Genomic DNA, 12915 nt, shown 5'->3' with positions numbered 1-12915 from the left:
AATAATACTTTTCATAAAGTGGATACTTTCAAATATCTAGGATCAATATTAACAGAGGAAAATCATCTTCACGAAGAAATTAAATGTCGACTAAAAGCAGGGAATTCGTGTTACTATTCGGTTCAAAATCTCTTGTCGTCGCGAATTCTATCGAGGAATTTGAAGCTTAAAATATACAAAACGATAATTATGCCTGTTGTTCTGTATGGCTGCGAAACATGGTCACTTACTCTGAGGGAAGAACATAGACTGAAAGTATTTGAGAACACGATCCTGAGAAGAATATTCGGACCCAAGAGGAACGAGAATGGGGAATGGCGGAAACTTCATAACAAGGAACTACATAGTTTATATGGTCTACCCAACATTGTTAGGGTCGTTAAGTCTAGGAGGCTTAGGTGGGCGGGTCATGTAGCTAGGATGGAAGAAAGTAGAAACGCTTTCAAAGTCTTGACTGGAAGACCAATCGGAAAACGACCATTAGGAAGACCTAGGCGCAGATGGGAGGACAATATTAAGATGGATCTCGCAGAGATTGGAATACCAAGTAGAAACTGGATGCAGTTAGCTAAGGATAGAAGTCAGTGGAGAGCTTTTGTGAACGCGGCATTGAACCTCCGGGTTTCATAGGCCATAGAGTTAGTTAGTTAGTTTAGTCCTGACCCGACTGCGATCAGTCCTATAATAGTGGAACTATGGACCTTTAAAGTTGATTTTTTCACGTTTTCGGCACTCCATAACTACAAAACTATGAACTTCCGACCAGTGTTCGAAGTGAAACAAAGACAGAGGCTGTATGTTTAATTACGATTTTGACTGGACATACCGGCTATCTAAATGCAGTGAGGGTATGTTGCCTAAAAGATTGCATTTCTATTTTTATAATGACTGAAAAGCATTGGAGAGCTTCTCTGTAGTAACGGGGGAGATGGTATGGAGAGACTTTGATCCCCTGCCAACAACTTTCTGAAAAAATCTTATGTGTATTATAGAGAATTGTACACGAAAAAGCTCAAAAACCAAGATATTAACAATTTCCTGTGGGAAAACTCCAGGTCCCTCCCCGACTGTGTCGTATTCCAAACCCCCGGAAGATCCACCCCTAAGCAAACAATCCCTAAATCCGTCCATGCTCAAAATACAGTATTTATATGCATTAAGGCAAGAAGATACACATACACGCATACATAACAATGAAAACAATTCAATATCGCACATCAAAATATAAACTAGGTGAACTTGTTTGAAGATTTACATTTTACAATGAAGATTCTACATTTTAAAAGCAAAAAGTAGGAAAAAGATAACTAAAATGTCGGTGTTGTTAACTGAGAAATAATTGTCGGTGTTGTTATTTCTTATTTCTACATAAGAAATAAAATCCTTTTATATGCGAGCTATTCTTCAATTACTGTGCATAAAAACTGATTAATTAAACGTTTTAAACATCTACTTTCCAGTGACGGTATGTTTTAATCATTGAAAAACCAGAGACGGTATGCCTTCATCACTGAAAAACTAGGGGCGGTATGGCATACCACCGCATACTGCCTCACTTCGAACACTGCTTCCGACCATAGGTCCATATGAACTTTCCTTCTTATTTTGGTGTGAGGAATCTATAAATTTTTCTAACACACTGCAAGAAACAGAAAATACTGGCTGTTACTTAAACTTTCTGCAAAATTAACTTTGTCCGTCTCTGTCACAACTGCAGCTGTAATTAACTCCTTCAGCTCTGAGAAGAAACTTTGGGAAAACTCACAGCAAATGTATCTGCATTCCTTAGTATGATTCGTGTGACAGTTGCATTATAAGTCCATACAGTTAGTAACACTTGCATTATATTTCTGCTTTTTTTTTTTTTTTTTTTTTTTTTTTTTTTTTTTTTTTTTTTAAGAATGTTTCCCAGGGAATAATAATGATTGCATAGCATGTTTACATCAGGCTATCTCATTAAACGTTGTGTCCTTCAAAATTTCCTTCTTCTTTTTCTTAGGTCGTGTATAATTAGATCCAGGTTATCTAGTTTACATAATTATGGGAAATACTAGAATCTTCCTCATTTTTATTCACGTTTATGGTCCTTGCAAATTGTTTGCAACTTGACAACAAGCAACTTGGTTCTCAATTTATTTCATGTTTTACAGAGCGAGTTCAGCGTTTTTGATTCTGATATCAGATTTCCCAAATTCAGATCCTACTGGCGACAATCTCTTTTTCCTCGAAATTGCCCCGGTTATACGACCTTCTTAGCTTGGCGTTCGTGGCAAATCCTGCAGTTTTTTTTTTAATTGTGTGAAGGAGAACGGAATTTACTCTGTAAGTGTATACAGGGTGTTTCAAAACAACACCGATAACGTCTGGGAGATGATTCCTGACACCAAGATAAGATAAAAAGTATAGACCAACCTGGATGTACAAATGCTTCCTTTCAGAGTTATAGGCTGCCGAAAACATGAACAAATGAACTTTAAAGGTCCATAGCTACAAAACTATGGGACCTACCGTAGTTGGGTCAAGACTTCACTTAGGAACTAGTATGTGCCTAATGATGTGAAGTGGAAAATTTTCCGTTTTGGAAAATTTTCCGCTATGTTTTTCCGGAAAATTTTCCGTTCTAAAAAACATCAGTAATCAAGTAACAATTCCTCAGCAATCATAAAATTGGTTGAATTCATGTATAGAAATGTTAAAAAGTGAAAGATCGTTTAAAGAATCTGAAAATTTTCATGGCACACAATTTTCAGTACTGTGTAGGAACAAGTTAAACATTTTTTCAATGAATCGAAATATTTTCTGTCTTATATGGAAAAATTGAAGAACTTTTTATGAGTGGGAAAATTTTCATCATTTTGAAGCAAAAAGTAAAACAACTTTTTGTGAATCGGAAAGTTTTATTGCTCTGTAGAAACAAGTGAAAGGAATTTTCATAGATCGGAAAATTTTCATCACGATGTAGAAACAAGTGGAAAAAACATCTGGACAATTTTGGATATTATGTATAGTGATGTTTGGTGGAAAATTTTTCACTATATTTAACTGCATATAGAGCAACAAAATTGAATTTCTGTAGAGGAAAGTTAGTCAACAACAAATTATCATTTTCCAATTAGCTTCCGGGAACAGGATTCTATTATTTAAAATTTCAATTTATTAAAAGTCATGAATATTTTTCGATTCATAAAAACATACTCTACTTATTCCTATATCGTTGTCTAGCCGTAAAATTTATTGGTAATAAATATTGGCTTAAAAAGTTTCATGAAGTGAAAATCTAACGATTCTTCATTTCAAGAATGTTTCAAAAACTTCAATGCGTTCTTTCCTGAGAATCCACGTTTGATATCACAAAATTATATTTCGTCAGTTTAATAGGCGTAAGACGAAGTTTTCTCATAGCTTTACTACTTTCCTAGATTTACATACTGCAACATTTATAAATAAGTAGATATAATATAAAGTGCCTACTGTAAATTTTGACTACCCAAAACTCGAGTTTAAGTAACTCATGAAAGCAAATACTAATCATTTTCTGGAAATAAACATTTATTTATTCATATATTCATTCAGAAGACAGTGAAATTTAACTAATAAGGAAGCTGATTTGTGTAGTTGTTCTTCCAATAAAATAATAAAAGAAACAAAAAGCTGCACTTTTAGCGCTGCGTTCTAAAATCAACAAGTAATTTCATTTTAATTTACAAAATAAAAAACATTTCTTTACGAACTCGATGTATGTTCCCTGCAACTTACACACAGAGAGAGAGAGAGAGAGAAACACTGTATATTTTTACTTTCCAACTTGAAATATTAGAAAATTTTCTGGTTTCCGAAAGCTAATTGGAAAATGATAATTTTTTGCTGTCTAACCTTCCTCTACACGAATTTAATTTTATAGCTGAATGTGAAGTTAAATATAGTGGAAAATTTTCCACCAAACATCACTATACATAATATCCAAAATTGTCCGGATTATGAAAAGCATTTTTTTTTTCATTTGTTTCTACATCGTGATGAAAATTTTCCGATCTATGAAAATTCATTTCACTTATTTCTACAAAGCAAATAAAACTTTCTGATTCACAAAAAGTTGTTTAACTTTTTGCTTCAAAATGATGACAATTTTCCGACTCATAAAAAGTTCTTCAATTTTTCCACACAAAACAGAATATTTCGATTCATGAAAAATTATTTCACTTGTTCCTACATAGTACTGAAAATTGTGTGAGCCATGAAAATTTTCAGATTCTTTAAACGATCTTTCACTTTTTAACATTTCTATACATTATTTCAATCAATTTTATGAATACTGAGGAACTGTTACTTGATCGCTGATATTTGTTAAGAACGGAAAATTTTCAAGAAAAATATAGAAGAAAATTTTCCACCTCACATCACTGCTAAACAATGATATAGGAATAAGTGGAGTATGTTTTTATGAATCGGAAAATTTTCCGGAAAATTTCATCACTGTATGTGCCCCATCCAAATATCCAAGTTTTACAATCCTGCGGTACTTCTGCAACAATTTTTATAGAGGTAGTTGGTGAGTACTTCAAATTATAACCCCGTAGCCAAACTGCTCTATAAAAATTGTTGCATGAGTACGTTAGGATTCTGAAACATGTATTTTTTAAATAGCCCACTATTAGTTCCTAAATTAAGTGTTGACCCGACTATGGTAGGTCCCATAGTTTTGGAGCTATGGACTTTTACGAGTTCATTTTTTCATGTTTTCGGCAGCCTATAACTGCGAAAGGAAGCATTTGTACAATCGGGTTGGACTATACTTTTGTCTTATCTTGATGTCAGGAATTACCTCCTAAATGTTGTCGGTGTTGTTTTGAAACACCCTGTATAATTTGAAGATGTATACTGCATATGTTGTATGGTTTTAGTGCTTATTGGGTATGCTAGAGGGAGAGATTTCACAAAATGGTTTAAATAACTTAAAACAGTACAAATGATTCAGTGTTCGATTGATTTCATATCCTACCCTAGAGCCACCTAAGAATATAATTACCGTTTCACCAGTGATAGATGGATTTAAGGATCTTGCGGTCCTAAACAATTAATGGCAAGAGGCCCCTCATCCATCACTATACCCATCTAATGATAAGCTATCCACTAATGAGATCGTTCAGCATACAAGAATCTTTGACAGTTTTGGTTTAGTCACAGTGTTTTACCAAAGGGCATTGTTCCCATTGCGAACAAAGAAGTGATGGCACGATTCACCCGTAACCTGAATTAGTTGAGTCACAACCTTATCCGAGTCATCCGGATCTGAATTTCAATTCTCAGACCCGCAACACAGACACTGAACTCAGCTAAACTATCAGCTTTGCGGAGAGTAATTTTAAAGTTGATCCACGTGCTCATTACTCGAGTTCGATTGTTTGATTCTCGCTGTGATGTTTCTTAGTAAAGATACCATGTTTTGAATACAGCGGGACCTTAATAACTCGAAGCTGAAGGAAATAGATAAAAATTCGAGTTCTCGAGTTTTACGAGTAATCAAGGTTCGAGTTATGAAGGTGGCTATATCAAAAATTTGAAATAAAAGGTTCCGCGTTCCTCATGAAAACTGACTATGTAAACTCTATAACTCGAATTTTTATTCATTCAACCTCTATAACTCGAATTTTTATTCATTCAAGCTCTATAATTCGAATTTTTATTTATTCAACCTCTATAACTCGAATTTTTATGCATTTAACCTCTGTAACTCGAATTTTCATTCATTCAACCTCTATAACTCGAATTATTATTCATTCAACCTCTATAACTCAAATTTTCATTTATTCAACGTCTATAACTCGAATTTTTATTCATTCAAGATCTATAACTCGAATTTTTATTCATTCAACCTCATTAATTCGAATTTTCATTCATCCAAACTCTGTAACTCGAATTTTCATTCATTCAATCTCTATAACTCGAATTTTTATTTATTCAAGCTCTATAACTCGAATTTTCATTCATTCAACTTCTATAACTCGAATGTTTATTCATTCAACCTCTATAACTCGAATTTTTATTCATTCAACCTCTATAACTCGAATTTTCACTCATTCAACCTCTATAACTTTAATTTTTTCTCATTCAACCTCTATAACTCGAATTTTCATTCATTCAACCTCTATAAATAGAATTTTTATTCATTCAACCTCTATAACTGAAATTTTTATTCATTCAACCTCTTTAACTCGAATTTTCATTCATTCAACCTCTATAACTCGAATTTTCATTCATTCAACCACTATAACTTGAATTGTCATTCATTCAACGTCTATAACTCGAATTTTTATTCATTCAACCTCTATAACTCGAAGTTTCATTCATTCAACGTCTATAAATTGAATTTTCATTCATTCAACGTCTATAACTTGAATTTTCATTCATTCAACGTCTATAACTCGAATTTTTATTCATTCAACCTCTATAACTCGAATTTTTATTCATTCAACCTCTATAACTCGAAGTTTCATTCATTCAACCTCTATAACTCGAAGTTGTGAAAGTTCCTTAAATTAAATAAGATGAGTAGTCAAAATAAAATACCAGACATGAGTAAAACAGAATTACAGTATACATTAGCAATAATAACAGGACAAGCCACAATGACAATTACGTAAAAGCATAGACCTATAGCTTCGAGTTACCGAGGTTACATTAAGGGAAATTCGACTTATAGAGGTAAACTTCGACTCGTAGAAGTTCGCAGATACCAAAGTTCTACTTACCGCAGATAGTCGAATATGATTATGAAATCATAAAATTTGACTTATCGAAGTTGTATACTAATTTTTAAACATTCAAATTATAAAAGTTATTTTAACATCGAGTGTTATGGATAGTTCAAGAAAATATGAAAAAAATCGAGTTACGAAGGAATTCGAGTTATCGATATCCAACTGTATTTCAAATATAATTTCACGTTTATTCGTCTTCCCACACTGAAAAATAATGCAATGGTTTTGAACATAGATCATGCGAAGAGATTTAACAAAACACTACTTGGTTTCAATGTTATCTTTTAGAAAGATGCAAGGATTCGAAGGAAAAGAAATGTTTTTTTTTTTTTTTTTTTTAAAAAAAAAACGTAGTTTTTCCTTTATTGCTGGGAAATTTTAGACTTTTTTCGAACTCGATTTTAATGAAGAAATAACAGTACGTTCTACCTTTCGTTTCCAATTATAACAGGAAAAGATGTTTAATTACTGTATTCTGAAAAAGAAAACACGAAATCAAAATAATCAAATAAATCGACCACTCATTAGGGAGGAAAAAAGGCAAACCAGTGGATGCAGTGGGTTTTCTACTTCTAACGAATTGTTTGTAGAGTTATTAGAGAAATGTTCAACAGCAAAAATGTTTGACCAAAAAGTTCATTAGTATTATCGATATTTGTTCTGAAAATGTATTAATTTCGTGGAACAACATTAACGTTTACAGTTTATGTATAAACTAGAAAAATGAAATGAAATCTTTGAGTTTTACATCCGACGATTATGTCGCTTAGGCTAAATGAGACGGTTGAAGATGAGTAATGAATGAAATGGTGGATGAAGAAAGTGGGAGGAAACGGGAGAACCCCGAGAAAACCCACGCACACGGTGTTTGTCCACCACAAATTTCACTTGGCGGGGGCGGAGATCGAACCCGGAACCCCAAGCACCAGAGGTGAACGCTCTACCGCGGCCCCTTTTTTCATTTAATATCCTACAGACGTTTTATGTAAGAAAGTATGCGGAACAAGTATGTCTGTCTGTATACATACCATATATTGAGGTCACTTGTTTCAATTTGGTTTGAGTTTAGTGTCCTTTTCAGCAGCAAGACGTAACGTAGTCTTTAACGTAGTCTTTAACTGACTCGTCTTCGGTGTGAGCGGTCCTGGGTTTGATTCGCGGTGGGGACATTCGGTCGAAAAAGTGTAAAAGCTTTTTTCAGGCCAGACATACCCATGCCGTAAGCGTCGTCTCCAGATTTTTCACTTCATGATGTAGAGGCAGGGGTTACTCTTGATCCCCGGAGCTCACTTTAGAAGCAATTCGTCATTAAAAAAAATAACATATAATAATAACTGCATGCACATGACTGGCGATAGTTCATTTGGTTCCTTCGCGATTCTCCGCGACGAATCGAAGAAGCGCGGACCAAAATGAAGTCCTCGCTGCTACGTGGTGATATCTTCAACACCCGGACTCTAGATATCTCTTTCGACGCCACGGAACCCTGTCGCCAGTGGCACACTAGCAGCAACCCTTCGACGCGTCGCTATATCGACGATCAACATTTACCGGCAATTGGGACACTAGGTGTTAGCGACGTTTACGACACACACACATACACATACATACATAATTATATATATATATATATATATATATATATATATATATATATATATATATATATATATATATATATATAATGATAGAACATTACAGATAACTTTTAACGTATCTTAAACTAGGAGAATGTCTTATTAATACGTTATTTTTATATACAATAACCATTTTACTTATTTTGTTAATTTTCTTTCAGTATTTTTCGAAATTCTTAATGTAGTTTACAGTAAGCAACTGCGATATAAAACTATTCTCTCAAGCTTTAAATACGGTTGCGCAAACAGACCCGACATCGTCACACCAAAAACAGCTTGCTTCTGTTGCCGTGACGTAAACAGAGCATTTTTGCATTGTTTGAAACTTGTGTCTCTGTAATTAAGAAATATTTTTCTGGGATTTTCTGTATATGCTATGTTGAAGACTAGGTCTACATGATGGAGTCATTACATTCGAACTTTTGATAAGAAAGGCAATATCCATACCTGGAAAACTCCTTCGGCGTTGCCGCCCATGCCGAAAAGAAAGAAATGAGTAAAATGAATAACAATGAGCAACGCCAAGGGCCGGGTCACCTGACATGCCCCTTCTTGCCTAAACTTGTGCTTAAACGTCATTGGTAGGCCACTAAACATCTCAGCGACCCTGAAAGCTGTGAATTCTACAACCATTATCAGTCGTTTTCAATTATTTTTACATGAGTCCCCTTACCACCCCTTAAGATTGATAGGAGAGTCTTGTGTAAACTCCTCCTTTAGTGTCATCCGGGCCGTCACCAATCAATTTAGCAATTCGCTACATTCTACTAAAGTTGCGCTAATAATGAGTATTGATAATATCCTATTATGTAGACAATTCCGCACAACTTAAAGTAAAGTTGGTTGCATGTGGGTAAGGGGTTGGTATAACAGCCAGAAGCGTCCATACATTTGTTCCCCGTCTATCACTCCGAGCTGAAATGCGAAAAAATGGTTTCACGCGCGATCGTATCTGGTGAAGATCTATCTGTACAAAATTTGGTGGCTGTATGCGAGTCCTTTCTATGGGAAAATCTGACTATATACAAAGGTCATCCAATAAGTTTTGCACATATGGTTATAGTATTGCTATTACTTGCACTATGAGGATGAAATTTTAGATGAACATACTTTCATCCTTCGGTTACAAGTCCATGCCACTCAATTCAGCCTCCATCTACTATGACACATCTCGTCCAACGTTCTGCCCATGCCTTGAATGCACTTTGGTAAAATTCAACTGGCTGACTTTTACACCATTTTTTTCAGACAATAAATGAATGCCTTGTAAATGTCGAATGTTTTTTTCGTCGCAGACGGCCTAACAGAAAGAAATCCGAAGGATCCAAGCCTGGACTATAGGGAAGCTGAGAGACGACTGGAAGTCTTCTCCATGTTTTGTCATACAAGAACGTATTTAGTGGAAGCTATATGAAAGGGCAAACGATCACGGGATCATTTTTCCTTATTATTATTCCATTTTCTTAGGGAACATTTTGCCGATTTTGTTTATTTGACTCAAGGTAATCCAGACGAGCATGATAATGAAACCCTTGGAGATAGACCTACTTTAAGTGATGTCCAGCAAAATCCATCGAACCATTCTATGCCTGCTGCTCTGGAAGCTGCTGTTCCAAAAATAAAGGAATTTAAAAAGAAGGCAATGGTTTCTAAAACGAAGAAGTTGCAAGGTGCAAAAAAGAAATATCAATTATCATCTGCTTTTGACGATGAGTCCATGAGAGATACCGAACATATCTATTGTCATGACTTATATTCAAAGTCTGCTGGAGGTGAGGGTTGGATAACGTTTCAGCAGTTCCAAGAACAGGCCCACGATCAGTGTGTTGGTCTTTGTGTGTGACATGTGTTCTGATACTTAGGCTACAAGAAAGCTGATCTCAGAACAAGCATAACAGAACTAAGTGTTCAAAAAACGTTTTCTATAGTCAGTGGCGTATTTAAGGGGGACTTCCGGGCTTAATCCCCCCCGAAATCTTACTTACTATAGTAAAGTAAATGAAATATCTTGCAGAATTTTCAAATTTCCAGGCAAAGCCCCCTCCAAAAGTTTGCAAACCCCCCCCCAAAACAAAATCGTAAATACGCCACTCTCTCTATGGAACAATATATTAGCCTACTTTAACAAACTATAAATACTATCGTATTACTAACATACTTTAACACAGTATTAATACATCCTGTACTCCATTTTTTTTAAAAATATAATCATTATTATAAGTTCACAAGATATTTTTCTATTATTTTCGATGAAGGCATCATTTTACCCACACCCTAAAGCAAAACTATCCTTTCGCAATAGGTCCAAATTTGTGTCGAAATAATATCAAACATATTTATTGACAACGTTCAAAGTTGCACCTTAGAAACCTGAGATAACATCTTATCCTATCAACACAATTACCACAATATACATCATTAGAGCTAAGATCTGGAGGCAAATTTGTCTTAAGGGGATCATTTTATCCATTTCTCCCCTATATATACACACAGGGTGTTTCAAAACAACACAGACAACGTTTAAGAGGTGATTCCTGACACTAAGATAATACAAAAAGTATAGATAAATACGTGTGCACAAATGCTTCCTTTCGGAGTTATATCCTGCCGAAAACATGAAGAAATAAACTTTAAAGATCCATAACTCCAAAACTACGAGAACTATCGTAGTCGGGTCAAGACTTCACTTAGAAAACAGTATGTTCCCTATCCAAATATCCATGTTTCAGAATCCTGCGGTAGTTCTGCAACAATTTTTATAGAGGTAGTTGATGAGTACTTCAAATTATATGGCCGTAGCCAAACTCCCTTTTTTAAAAATGGATGTATGAGTACCTTAGGGTTCTGAAACATGTAGGCCTATTTTTCGATAGCGCACATGTTAGTTCCTAAGTGAAGTCCTGACCCGACTTCGGTAGGTCCCATAGTTTTGTAGCTATGGACCTTTAAAGTTCATTTTTTCATATTTTCGGCAGTCTATAACTCCGAGAGGAAGCAGTTGTGCACCCAAGTTGGTCTATACTTTTGTCTTATCTTGGTGTCAGGAATCACCTCCAAAACGATGTTGGTGTTGTTTTGAAACGTCCTACATATATTATTATTATTATTATTATTATTATTATTATTATTATTATTATTATTATTATTATTATTATTATTATTATTATTATTATTATTATTATTATTATTATTATTATTATTATTATTAAAGGCAATACGTAGTCACTTTGGTTCTGAAAGAAAAGTTAAACTATAAATATGTAGACTTCAATGTACTATTGACAAATAAGAAGCAAAATCAGTTCTAGTTATCTTCCTGCGTTTGTGCAATTTGAACTACAGCATTCCATTCGTGAAAGTATTCTTGCATTTCCGGAAGGTGCCAGTATATACCATCATTTTTAATAAACAGTCAGAGTGTTACTGAAATAACTCGGAAGGAAAATAGTTTCTCGTTGCTAATTATATAGTTAATTTTATCGGTTTTTGATTTATTTATATGGCACAAATAAATTACTAATTATCATTATTTATCCAATTGGAATACAAAGTTCATCAAAACAATAAGTATAAATTAATATGTAATAGTACTTACTAATTAAAATTAAATGAGACTTCTTTGGAAGTTTAACAGATTATATTATAGCCAAATGTAGGTCACTGTGAACGATGTGAATTTTTTTTTTAATTTAAATATTTTCTATTCAAATATATATATATATTTCGAAAGCGAATGGAATCACCAATAGGGCAGACTCTAGCATAGCCGGCTGTGCAACACGTGCATTTGTAAGAGCGGCAAGTTTCGAGGGAAGACAAAATCTGTCATAACTATATTATTTTAAACTAGCAGCGTTCACCCCGCTTCGCTGGGGTCACCCCGGAACGCAATAAACTTTGTTACTTAGATAATTTTTACTTTTTCGCTTTCAAGTGATATGATAAAAACCATAGAAGATTGCAGTAAATGTTAACATTATATCGCCTGTCATTTATGTTAACCCGCCGAGTGACACGGTCATGTGGGTTGCATATAAATACGGTTAGATTTAGCTATGATGAGCTAACAAAGGATTTCTACGTTATGGACACTTGAATGGTCAATTATCTCAAGACACTGGTAATTGAAAATTAAAGTGATATGATAAAAACCATCTAGGGTCCAAATCTTAATAACCCCCCAAAAATGAAAGAAATTGGTTCAGCCGTATTAGCGTGATGAGCTAACAAAGGATTTGTACGTTCTCTTTTATATATATAGATAAATATTTCTTGTTAGAAACAGACTTCATCTTGATGTTAGTTAAATTTACTAAGCTGACCTTCTATTTGAATACTACATTCATAAATCATGTTTAGGTCGCATTAGTTTAAGGTCACATGGACAGTGCTAAAGCAAATGGTCAAACATGAATTCCAGCACGTATTGCTTGATTATTGGCAAATACAAAAACTCAATCCTCGAACAGTAGCGAACATCTGTTTAATTTAGTTATATCACAGTTTTTGATATGAAAACT

Source organism: Thermobia domestica, chromosome 9, assembly GCF_964235325.1.
Source record: "Thermobia domestica chromosome 9, izTheDome1.hap1.1, whole genome shotgun sequence".
In the NCBI taxonomy this organism is placed as follows: Eukaryota; Metazoa; Arthropoda; class Insecta; order Zygentoma; family Lepismatidae; genus Thermobia; species Thermobia domestica.
The sequence above is the reverse complement of the archived record's forward strand: the minus strand, read 5'-3'. Positions refer to the sequence as shown.